Source organism: Arachis stenosperma, chromosome 6 (genome assembly GCF_014773155.1).
Source record: "Arachis stenosperma cultivar V10309 chromosome 6, arast.V10309.gnm1.PFL2, whole genome shotgun sequence".
NCBI classification, from domain to species: domain Eukaryota; kingdom Viridiplantae; phylum Streptophyta; class Magnoliopsida; order Fabales; family Fabaceae; genus Arachis; species Arachis stenosperma.
Window position 1 is genome coordinate 61,690,601 of NC_080382.1, and position 12,815 is coordinate 61,703,415.

Genomic DNA, 12,815 nt, shown 5'->3' on the forward strand with positions numbered 1-12,815 from the left:
GACGTTTTGACGCCACGGGCTTCATTGATCAGCACTTGATGCCTGGAACGGAGTCATTTTTTGATGGCTGCGACGTCTCGTTCCAGGTTGAGTCGGTTTACCGTGCCCTTCTTCGCTCTGCTGTGGTTGTTCGGAAGGCTGAGCCCGTGATGGCCCAAGCGGGTTTGTTGGAGAAGAAGCTTCGGCAGGCTCAGGCTGAAGTGACTAAATTGAAGGAGGAGCTTCAGGTCGCCAATATTGCAAAGGAGAAAGCGGCGAAGTCTTCAGAGGATGCCGGGGCGGAGATTCTCCGACTTGCCGGTATTGAGACTTCGCTTCTTTCTCAATTGGCGGAGGAGCGCAAGCGAGCCTCGGATGCGAGTTCTCAGGCTGCCTTGCTTCTCGCTGAGTCGGAGACTCTGAAGGCTGAGGTTGAAGCTCTAAAGAAGGAGAAGTCGGCTCTGTTGGCTGATGCTAGGGATGCCGTTGCTGCTACCGAGGAGACGATGAAGGCTCAGGCTCTGGTGTTGGCCCCCGGTGTGGATGTGTCCGTGATGGGAGCGTTTAAGACCGTCCGTGATGGTCGGATTGTTGATATTGAGTAGTTCTCTTGTATTTTCTTTTGAACTTTGTTTGTTTCTGAATATTCTGGATGGCCAAGGGCCGTGACTTTTTTGGGGACCGGTTAATGGTATTTTCGGCCGTCCGGGCCTTTTGTATGATCCGTTTGTGGCTTTTATTTGGCCGTTCTGGCCTTTCTGCGATTTTTTGAGCATTTGTTTTATCGTAACCGTTTGTTTGGTCGGTTTTTTGGATATCCGTGTGTTCGGCCTGGAGGGTGATCAGTCCTCCTGCGATGGCCGTGTCTTCGTTCCGTGCTTTGAGGAACAGTAGTGACTTGTAATGGGGATGAAGTGAAAATAACTTGTAAAAATTTTATTTGAATAGTTTGGGCCTCGTTAAAACCCTTCGTGAGGGAAAGAGTGCCCGAGGTTCTAAAAAATAAAAAATAAAAGAAAATAAAGTGTGTTTAAATGAAAAAATAAAGAGTGACTTATTTAAGTGTAGTATCTTCGCAGGTTGGCTGCGTTCCAAGTTCTTGGTATTTCGCTGCCGTCTAGTCGTTCGAGTTTATATGCTCCTTTTCCAATTACGGCCTTGATTCTGTATGGTCCTTCCCAGTTGGGGGCGAGCTTTCCTTCTCCTGGGGTCGGGGGACCGATGTCGTTTCGTTGTAGGACGAGGTCGTCGTCCGTAAATTCTCGTCGGATGACGCCGTGGTTGTACCTTAGGCTGATTCTTTGTTTGAGTGCTAACTCTTTGACGTGAGCTATGCTTCTTTCTTCGTCCACGAGGTCTCGTTCTGCTTCTTCGTCGTTATCTCCGACCGTTTTCCTGGGGCTGGGGTCTCCGATTTCCACTGGAATGACTGCTTCCACGCCGTATGTTAGTCGGAAGGGCGTTTCTCCCGTGCTCGTTTGGGGTGTTGTTCGGTACGACCATAGGACTGATCCCAACTCTTCTGCCCATAGTCCCTTGGCTTCGTCGAGTCGTTTTTTGAGTCCTTTAACGATTATTTTGTTGGCGGATTCTACCTGCCCGTTTGTTTGGGGATGTTCTACCGAGCTGAAGCGATGGGATATGTGCAATCCTTCTAGGAGTTCTCTGAATTTTTTGTCGGTGAATTGGGTTCCGTTGTCCGAGATGATGACTTCGGGGATTCCAAATCGGGTAATGAATTTTCAGCATTGGGTCGCTGTTATGGAGGCCAGGGGCTCGGCTTCAATCCATTTGGTGTAGTAATCTATGGCTACGATGAGATATCTGAGTTGGCCGGGTGCTGTGGGGAAGGGCCCGACGAGGTCGATTCCCCAACTGCCGAATGGCCGTTCTGCTGATATAATGCTGAGTTGGTGCGGGGCAGCTTGGTGCATATTAGCGTGCTTTTGGCATTTGTCGTAGCTTTTTGTTAATTGTATGCAATCTCGAATGATCGTGGGCCAGAAATAGCCAGCCCTGATGATTTTTTGAGCTAGCGTTTTTCCTCCGATGTGGTGACCGCAGCAGCCTTCGTGGATCTCGCGGAGTATGTATTCCGTGTTCCCGGGTTCGACACATTTGAGTAGGGGCTGCGAGAATCTGCGTTTGTATAGTTGTCCTGCTATGATGGTGTAGTTGGCGGCTTCCCTTTTTATTCGCCTTTCCTCTTTTGGGTCTGCTGGTAGGGTTCCGTTAAGGAGGTACTGTAGGATTGGGTATGTCCAGGACTCCCGGCTTGAGGATGTTAGGTATGCGCTGATTGTTGCCGATACGGAAGGCGACCTAACGACCTCCTGGATTAGCGATCTGTTACCGTGTCCCGATTTTGTGCTGGCTAGTTTGGAAAGCAGGTCCGCCCTGGCGTTTCGTTCCCTGGGGACGTGTTGTATGGTAATGTTTTCGAATCCTTCCTTCAATTCATTTACCTTGTTGAGGTATTGTTGGAGTAAGGGCTCCCGGGTTTGGTAGCTTCCGTTTATTTGGGAACAGACCACTTGGGAGTCGGTATTTACTTCGAGTACCTTGGCGTCGACCTCCCGGGCTAGGGTTAGCCCTGCCAAGAGGGCTTCGTATTCTGCTTGGTTATTGGATATTGGAAAGTCGTATCGTATTGATTGTTCAATTATGATCCCGTTTTGGTTCCCGAGTATAATTCCGGCGCCTCCGTGAGTGGAGTTTGATGAGCCGTCGACGTGCAGTTTCCACGGTTCGGGTGTGGATTTGATCGGGGTCATCTCGGCGATGAAATCGGTCAGGGCCTGCGCTTTGATGGCGTTTCGGGGTTCGAACCTGACCTGGAATTGGGATAACTCGATGGACCATGCTAGCATCCTTCCTACTAGGTCGGGTTTTTGTAATACCTGTTTGACCGCTTGGTCGGTTCGGACCGTTATGGGGTGAGCTTGGAAGTATTGTCGTAGTCGTCGGGAAGCCGAGAGGAGTGCGAGAGCTAGTTTTTCCAGGCGTGAATAACGAGCTTCCGTATCCTGTAGGACCTTGCTTATGAAGTATATGGGTTTTTGTTCTTTTTTCTCGTTTTCCCGGACGAGTGCTGCGGCGATTGTTTCTTCCGTTATAGAGAGGTACAGGTATAGTGTTTCCCCTGTTTGGGGTTTCGCGAGGATTGGAGGCTCCGCTAGAACCCTTTTGAAGTGTTGGAAGGCTTCTTCGCATTCTGTCTCCCATTTGAAGGGGGTTCCTTTTTTCATAAGTTTGAAAAAAGGAATTGCCTTTTGGATTTCTTTGAGGTTTTTGGGACTTGTCATCTCAAGGACGGCACGGCATTTTTCTGGGTTGGCCTCAACTCCGCGTTGCGTGATCATGAAGCCGAGGAATTTTCCTGCTTCCATTCCGAAGGCACATTTTGTTGGGTTGAGTCGCATTTGGTGTTCTCGCAGGGTGTCCATTATTACCTTGAGGTCGTCGGTTAGTTGCTCCCCGGATTCCGTTTTGGCGAGCATATCATCAATGTAGACTTCTATTTTGTTTTCGGATAGGTTGCGAAATATCTTGTTAACGAGTCGCTGGTAGGTGGCTCCTGCGTTTTTTAAGCCGAAGGGCATTACTCTATAGCAGTAGGTTCCGTCCGGGGTGATGAATGCTGTTTTTTCTTCGTCTGGTCGGTGCATCGGGATCTGGTTGTAGCCGGAATATGCGTCCATGAAGCTGAGGTATCGGTGGCCGGACGCCGCATCTACTAGACCATCAAATTCGGTAAGGGGAAGGCGTCCTTTGGGCATGCTTTGTTGAGATCTGTGTAGTCGACGCACATTCGCCATTTCCCGTTAGATTTTCTTACTAGTACGACGTTGGACAGCCATGTCGTATAAGGGAGTTCTCGGATGAAGTTGGCTTCGAGTAGGGCTTTCACCTGTTTTCGGACCTCGGCGGCTCGGTCTGGTGACATTTTCCGTCTTCTTTGTGCCACTGGTTTGGCTAGGGGGTCCACTGCCAGATGGTGAGACATAAGGTCGGGGCTTATTCCCGGCATATCGGCTGGTGTAAATGCGAACAAGTCTCTGTTTTGTTTTAGAAGTTGGGAGAGTTCTTCTTTGAGATCGTATGGGAGGTTTCTGTTGATGAAAGTGTACTCTTCTTTAGTTGGCCCTATCTGTAGCTTTTCCATGTCTCCTTCTGGTTCCGGTCTAGGTTGGCCGTCTAGTCGTGCGTCTAGGTCGGCAAGGAATATTCCGGCTGCGTCCCGGGATTTCTTTCTTAGGGCTAAGCTATTGTTGTCGCATTCGGCCGCGACTTCCCGGTCTCCGTGGATGGTTCCGATGGTGCCGTCGTCGGCCCTGAACTTCATGAGGAGGTATTTGGTAAAGATGACTGCGGAGAAGTCGTTGATCGTTTTTCTCCCGAGAATGACGTTATAGGCTGTGGAGTCTTTTAGGACTACGAATTCGGACAAGATCGTCTTTCTCTGATTGTTTGTTCCTATGGTGATGGGAAGGGTGACCGACCCGTCTGGTTTGAGGAAGTTGTCTCCGAGGCCCGTGACGCCGTGACGGTGTGTTTGGAGGTTGTCGTTGCGGAGCCCGAGTTTGTCGAAGGCTCCTCGGAAGAGGATGTTAGAGTCGGCGCCAGTGTCTACCAGTATTCTTCTTACTAGCCCTGTTCCGATTCGAGCCGATATGACGAAGGGGGCATCTTCGGCCGACGTGCCGTGTTGGCAGTCTTCCGGTAAGAAAGTTATCGCGCTGTCGGCTATGGTGACTGGGTCGTGGTGCCTGACGGCCATTATCTTGAGGTCCTTTTTCATTGATAGCTTTGATTTGTTTGGTACGTCCTTGCCTGTGATGACGTTCACTATGATGGTCGGATCCTCTTCGGGGTTTTCCCTGGGGGGCGGCTTTTGGGTTCTTGGGTTGCGCCCTTCTCTTTCTGGTGACTTGTCGATGTTGGCGCGTCTTGGTTCTCTGATGAATTTGGTGAACTCCGGGAGTTTGCCGTCTCGTATGGCCTGTTCGATAGCGTCTTTAAGGTCAAAACAATCTTGTGTTTTGTGGCCGTAACCTCGGTGGTAGTCGCAGTAGAGGGATTTGTTTCCTCCTGTTCTTTCCTTGAGTGGTCGGGCTTTGGGGATAACGCCCCGATCTGCTATTTGGTGGTATATCTCAGTAATCGGTGCTGTTAGGGGGGTGTAATTGGAGAATTTTCCTATTCTTGGTGGTCGGTGGGTTGGCTTGAGGGGGTCTCGTTGGTTTTCTTTGGGTGGTGGGTTATGACGGGGAGTCGGGTTGCTGTGTTGGGTAGCGACGTGCTGCCGTTTGTTGGCAGCGACGACCTGGCTGACCTCCTCGTCGTTGATGTAATCTTTGGCGACGTTCTGGATTTCGTGCATGGTCCATACTGGTTTGGTGGTGAGATGTTTGCGAAAGTCTTCATTCATGAGTCCGTTGGTTAGGCAGAGGTTGGCAACGGAGTCCGTGAGCCCGTCGACCGTCAGGCATTCGTCGTTGAAGCGGTCGAGGTATTTTCTTGTAGATTCTTCTTATTTCTGTGTGACCCCTAGCAAGCTGATGGGGTGTTTGGCCTTGGTGATTCGGGTCGTGAATTGGGCCATGAATTTTCTTGTGATGTCGTGGAAGCTGGTTATAGATCCGTTCGGGAGGGCGTTAAACCATTTGATCGCCGGTCCGGCAAGGGTCACCGGGAAGGCTCTGCATCGGACTGCGTCGGATGCTCCTTCTAAGTTCATTCTGGCCTCGAAAGCCGTTAGGTGCTCTTGAGGGTCTTTAGTTCCGTCGTACTTCATATCGGTGGGTTTGTCGAAGCCTCTGGGGAGCTTTGCTCTTAAGATTCTCTCCGTGAAGGGCGTGGCTCCCATTATGACATGGTCGTTTCTTGTGCGCTTGGTGTGCCGATGTCTCGGGTCTTCGTCTGAATCGTCCTGACGGTTCAGATCGTGGGATGCGCTGCGATGGTGTTTTTTGCTGTGTCGCCGTTCTGGCGACCTCTCGTGCCGGTAGTTGTGTGAGGTGCTACGATCATCTCTTCTATCATGTTGCCGTGTTGGCGACCTTCCACGATAGGATCGTGGCTTGGACGTTGCCTGGCTTCCGTGTTGGTTGGCGTATTTTCCTCTGTCGGTGAGTTTACCTTCGAGTTCCTGGACTCAGAGGCAGAGGTCTTGAATGATCTGTGTCGCTTTGTCCCTTGCTTTCTCGGGATGTTGTGGATCTGTAACTATGTGCTCGTTTGTTCGGTGGATGGTACTGGCCATCCGGGCTTGGTTCATGACCTCCTGTTGTTCCGGGGTGGGATGACGTGGTCTGGAGTCGTCTTGGCTTGATGGATTTTCGTCCAAGATGCCCTCCATCTGGTTCGACCGTCGCAGGTCCCCACAGACGGCGCCAATGTACAGAATTGTTCTGATTCAACCTAGGAGGAGGATCGGGAACCCACGGGTCGAGCCAAATGTTGGGTTGTCCAGATGGAGAGGAGGGGAGGTACCTGCAAAGACACTCCGACGCTCAAGTCAGAATATATCTAAGAGGTGTAAGGTATGAGGAATGAATGAATACCTGGAGGGACTTGGGTCCTCTATTTATAGATGATGGTGGTTATCTTATCTTTATCTTATCTGGCTAAGATAAGAGGGGCGTTTGAATTCAAAAGTTGGTTAGGAGCTCTAGAGGGCCGATTCGGGGCCTTCTAGAGAGATGAAATGGGTTGAACCGGCAAGCCGGGTTCGGGTTCGGTCATGGGTCCGGGGTCCGTGGGCCGGATCCGTAACAGGATCCAATCACTTAAGATTGCCAAGGAGATCAATGGATGCATTGATTGAGGAAGAGATGAGAATGAACCTGATCTAGAGGATTGCAATATCTCTTGATCCCAATGTTCATTTTATTTTTAGTTCTTACATTTACTTTTCTTGCCATTTTACTCTTCTGCACTTTATAGCTTTTCTTTACTTTTATGCCATTTACATTTCCTTGTTACTTATCACTCCAATATGATTCGTCTAACTAGGATAATCAATTAATCATTGTTTTCTTAATCCGTTAATCTTTGTGGGATTCGACCTCACTCTATTGTGAGTTATTACTTGACGACAATTCGGTATACTTGCCGAAGGGAAATTTGTTGAGAGACAAGTTTCCACGCATCAGCTAACTCATTAGCAATTTCATTTCGAATCCTTAGAATATGGACCAATGAAACTTTTCAAAATGATACCAATAACTCCCATGCTATTGATAGATACTTTTGCAACTTCTCATTATTACACTTGAATACCTTAAATAACTGTTTTAAAACCAACTGGGAATCACCAAGAATTTGAACGTCCAAAGCCCTTTTACCAATCAAAATTTTAAGACCTAATATTAAAGCTTCATATTCAATCACATTATTCGAACAAGGATATTTTAATTTAAAAAGAAATTCTGATGGAACACCTTCTGGAGAAATAATTAAAATTCCAACTCCAACACCATCTTTGTGTTTTGAACCATCAAAATATAGTTTCCAACAACCAGACAGTACATCGATTACATTTTTCCCCTAGTTATTAGGGTTGTTTGAATGATCCACTAGAAAATTTGCAATGACATGACCGTTCACAGACTTAGCTGGTACATGTTGCAAATCGAACTCTGTCAAAGCTAGCATCCATTTTCCTAATCGACCTCTTAACATAGGATAGGATAACATATACTTAATTAAGTTAGTCTGTGCAATTACATTCACAGGTTTTGCAACCATGTAACACTTTAACTTTGTGTAGGCATAATAAAGAGACAAACACAATTTTTCGATAGGAGAATACCTTGTTTCTATGTTAGTTAACACCCTACTAAGATAATAAATAGCCCACTCATGTCCTTCCTCATTATCTTGGACCAACATACATCCAATAGTATTCATAGATGCAGCGACGTACAATTTTAAAGGCTCATAAGGACGAACAGTTGCCATCACTGGTGCCGTTGATAAATAAGCTTTGATCGAATCGAAAGCTTTTTGATGTTCTACTGTTCACTTGTACTGTGTTTCATCTTTTAACTTCACCAAGGGTGCAAATATTCGAGTTCGCCCAAAAAGGTTTGAAATAAACCGTCAAAGGTAATTGAATTTTCCAAGAAAATATTTCACTTTCTTTTTCGATTTAGGAGGAGAAAAATTTAAGATTGCATTAGCCTTGTTTTTATCAATGGCAATCCCTTTTTATGAACAACAAACCCTAAGAAATTTCCTGTAGACACACCAAATACACACTTCAAAAGATTCATCTTTAACCATTTTTTTCGCATTATCTTAAATGCCTACTGTAAATGATCAAGATGTTGATTCACTGAATTCGATTTAACCATAACATCATCGATATAAACTTTCATAAACTTTCTAATAAATTCATGGAAAATGGTATTCATTGCACGTTGATACGTTGCACTAGCATTTTTTAAACCGAATGGCATTACCACCCATTCATATGTTCCCAATGCCCTAGGACATTGAAAAGCAATTTTAGACACATCATCTTCTGCAATGAAAATCTGATTGTATCCTAAGTAACCATCATAAAACTCAAAATTTCATTACCCGTTGTAGAATCAATTAACATATCTGCTATAGGCATAAAATATTCATCTTTTGCAGTAGCATTGTTTAAATCTCGAAAATCAATACATACTCGTAACTTTCTACTCTTTTTCATCACGGAAAAAATATTCGATACCCATTCCACATAACGTGCAGTCCGAATAAATTTTTCTTTAATCAAACATTCAATTTCTTCTTTAATCTTTTGATTAATTTCAGGAGCAAAGTGTCGAAGTGTTTGCTTCAGTGATCGAGAAAATGGTTTTAATGCTAATCCATGTTCCACAAGAGAATGATCGAGACCAGGTATCTCATGCTAATCCCAAGCAAAACAATCTTTAAATTCACGTAAAAGACTAAGTAATTTTGTTCGAAATGGTTCCACAAGGTTCTTACAAATGTAAGTAATTCGAACATCATCAGTAGATCCCAAATTAACTTGTTCTAGAAGATCTTGCGACTCAAAACCTTTTACGACATCATTATCTTTTACTAAATATTTCTCAAAATCTAAAGACTCTAAATCATAGATGCAATCAAAAGATAAATCAACAGATTCATTTGAACTGAAACATACTTTATTATCAACCAAGTCAACAACTAAATTACTTTCAATACAATGGTCTTTTGCTATATCAATAGCAGCCTAGTTGATAACATCATTAAAACCAGAAAAACAAAACGAACTTAAACCATGACTGAATTCGATTGAAGAAATCGAATTTGTACTACAAACTGAAGAAGCTAAAATTAAATTTCTACGTGATTCGACTTCATCAGAAGAACCATTTTTATTTTTAACAGAAGAGAAATTACTTAAATAATTACTTAGAGTTGCCAAGTAATTCGAGACATCTTTATCATCATCCATGGGAAGATGTCTTCAAACTACCGCCTATGTAGAGCAATCCCAACCAGTCGAAGAAAAGTCGAGCTGTGGATAACAGAGCTTCACATTCAGTCCCTCTGAAGTCAAAATAACAACCCTTACAATTGAAAGAATTGAGCACCTTGTCAAAATTCAAAGGCTTTAATTTATTATTATACACCTTGAAATCAACGTGCAACTGCTCAACATATAAACTCGAATCAGCCTTTATGACTTTAGGCTTTCCTTCATCTGTCCACAGAAGGACACTTTAATGCATAGTCGATGGAACTGCTCCAACACCGTGTATCCAATTACGCCCTAGCAATGCGTTATAACTTGCCTTCGATGATACCACCATGAAGACCGTGTTTTGATCAGAAGACCCAACTTACACCCCAAGGGTTACTAACCCTTTTGCAGAAGTGGACACTCCACTATAGTCAATCACATAAATATTAGTAGGGATTAAATTATCTGGATGTTTCCCTACTTTCATTAACATCCTCTCAGGCAGGAAACTTATTGCTGCTTCTCCATCGATTAAAACTTTATTCACCTTGATTCTACCCATGGAAGCTGTGATATGTAAGGGACGAAGATGAGATTTTTGTTTTCGATAGGCCTCTAGAAATAGCCTTGTTCATCCTCATATCGAATGAATGAAAAAACCTCCTCATCTTCTACGTCATAGTCTTCACCAAGATTCCCCTCATATTCTCCCAGATATTCAGTTGGAATTATCGAAATAGTGCTCACCATTTCATCATCACCCACTTCCAAGTACTCCTCATCCAAATCAGCATCTTTCTCTTTAATAGCCTCTGGGGCTACTATCATAGCCTTGCTTTTATCTAGTTTAACAGGGGATGGAATTTTCTTCAAATATGTTTCTCCATCAGTAGGGAATACCACCCTCAAATGAACAAAAGGAGTTGCCTCCTTAACTTTTTCACTCTGAGACGCCCTTGGAACTTGACATCTACCCCTTCCTCCTTGATATGCTCTTGCTCAACCTTGAAAATAAGGATAACAACCACGAGGAGAACCTCGATGGCCCCATTGTGGATTTCACCTGGATTGGGCATCCCTATTACAAACTTCTTGGCAATTTTGTATCCATTGGATACTTAAAGCCTATGAACGGCTCAGAGGTGCAGCAAGACATCTTCGAGGGCCACCAGAACTCTGCCTCTCTATTCTTCAATTTGGTTGTCTTTGTCTAACCTGATCTTCTTTGTGGGCCATTTTTTTCTTCATTCTTTCCTTCTCAAAGATTGCTGCAGCCTCAGCATTAAAAACTGCATTACATCGAGGACACAGAGATACGTCCCAATTTTTTATTTTTGTTGCATTAAGAATTCCAACAGCCCATCACCCACTCCAGAGTAGACCGCTCGAACATTAGACTCGAAGTCTCCCAATGCAGTATCGAAATCAAAAGTAAAGCCAACCATATTTACGCCAAAGCATGGTTCAACAAAACTAGCCACAACATCAAAGGGATCAGAATTAACCTTCATCTCTTTCTTTCCATCATCGAATTTCAACCGCCCTTCCATGATTGCTTCTTGTATCAAGTCCCTGAAAAGGACAAAATTATTAGTCGAATGGCTAGTTGCTTGATGAAACTTACAGTAACGTTTCCCTTTTAAATCTTTTATCGAAAGCAAAGTTCTGCCTTCAGGTAAAACTAACTATTTATCTTTAAGCAACACATCGAATATTTAATCCGATTTTGAAATATCAAAACTATATTTTTTTCCACTCTTATGTTTTGAGTCACTCGATCTATCACCATTTGGGATCTTCCTAAGTAAAGAATAAACCTTAAGCGGTCCTTTCTTTAGTTCAGCCAAATCAACTTCTGCTTCTAAATTTGATTCCTCACACGAGGATTGATAAACCCATATTTTGTGATATATTCTGTGCTTAGTTTGAGTGATTTATTCAATCCTTCACCCACTTATTCATATTAATTGCATAGTTTTACTTTTCCTTCCTTATTATGTGATGTATGTGAAAAACATGTTTCCTATGCTTTAAAATTTATTATTTTAATTACCTTTATTTCCATTCGATGCCATGATTAGTGTGTTGAGTAGTTTCAGATCTCCTAAGGTAGGAATGACTTAAAGGATGGAAAAGGAAACATACAAAACTGGAAGGAAAGCATAAAATGGAGTTTTGGAGAAACTGGCATCCACGCGACCGCATGGACGACGCGGCCACATGCCAAGCGCTAAGAAGCAGCGACGCGGTCGAATGACTGATGCGACTGCGTGCCTAAAGAAGAACACCTATGACGCGGCCGCATGACTGACACGACCGCGAGACAAAGAAAACTCCATTCGACGCGACCGCGTGACCCACGCGGACGCGTGACAGAGGCCACGCACTAGAAATTGCAGAAAACGCTCATAACGGATTCTGAAGCCCTTTTTGGCCCAAATCCAAGTCCAGAAGCCATAGACCAAAGGTTATGAAGTGAGGGAATGCATCCATTCAAAGTGTCAAGACATTTTTAGTTACTTTCCATGATTTAGATCTAGTTTTGAGAGAGGTTCTCTCCTCTCTCTCTTTAGGATTTAGGATTTAGGACTTCTCCTAGTTTTAGGAGTGACTCTTAATCCCAGGTTCAATGTTCTTTTACTTTATATTTGTTTCTTATTCTCAGATACCATTAATGCTTGCTTGTATTAGTTATGTTGCCTATTTGGCTTATGCCACATTCATGATGATTTTCTTATTTAATGTTATTTGAGGTATTTCAGTTTAATATTGTTTCCTTTTGTTTATGTTATTGACTATTCCCAATCTGAAGATATTTTATTCCAGTAGATTTAATTTCTTTTCCCTTTTGGTCTTGGTTAAGAAATCAGTAACTCAGGAGTTATATTAGCTCAAGATAATTGATAACTGTTATCTTTGCTAATTGAATTGAACTTCAATAATCCCAACCTTTTCTTAGGAAATAAGTAGGATTCGAAGGTCTAACTAATTAGTCCCTTGACTTTCCTTTGCTTTAGCAAAGGTTAACTAAGTGGAATTAAGATTCAACTTTCATTATTGTTGATAAGAGTAACTAAGTATGGACTTCCAATTTCTCATACCTTACCAAAAGTGTGCTTTACAGTATTTTTTTATTTTGATTGTTATTTAAATTAATTGCCATATTCACTCCTCATTCTTGAAACCCCAATTTTACAATATCCATAACCAATAATAAGAACATACTTCCCTGCAATTCCTTGAGAAGACGACCCGAGGTTTAAATACTTCGGTTATCAATTTATTTAGGGGTTTGCTACTTGTGACAACCAAAACGTTTGCACGAAGGGATTTCTGTTGGTTAGAATCTATATCTACAACGCGACTA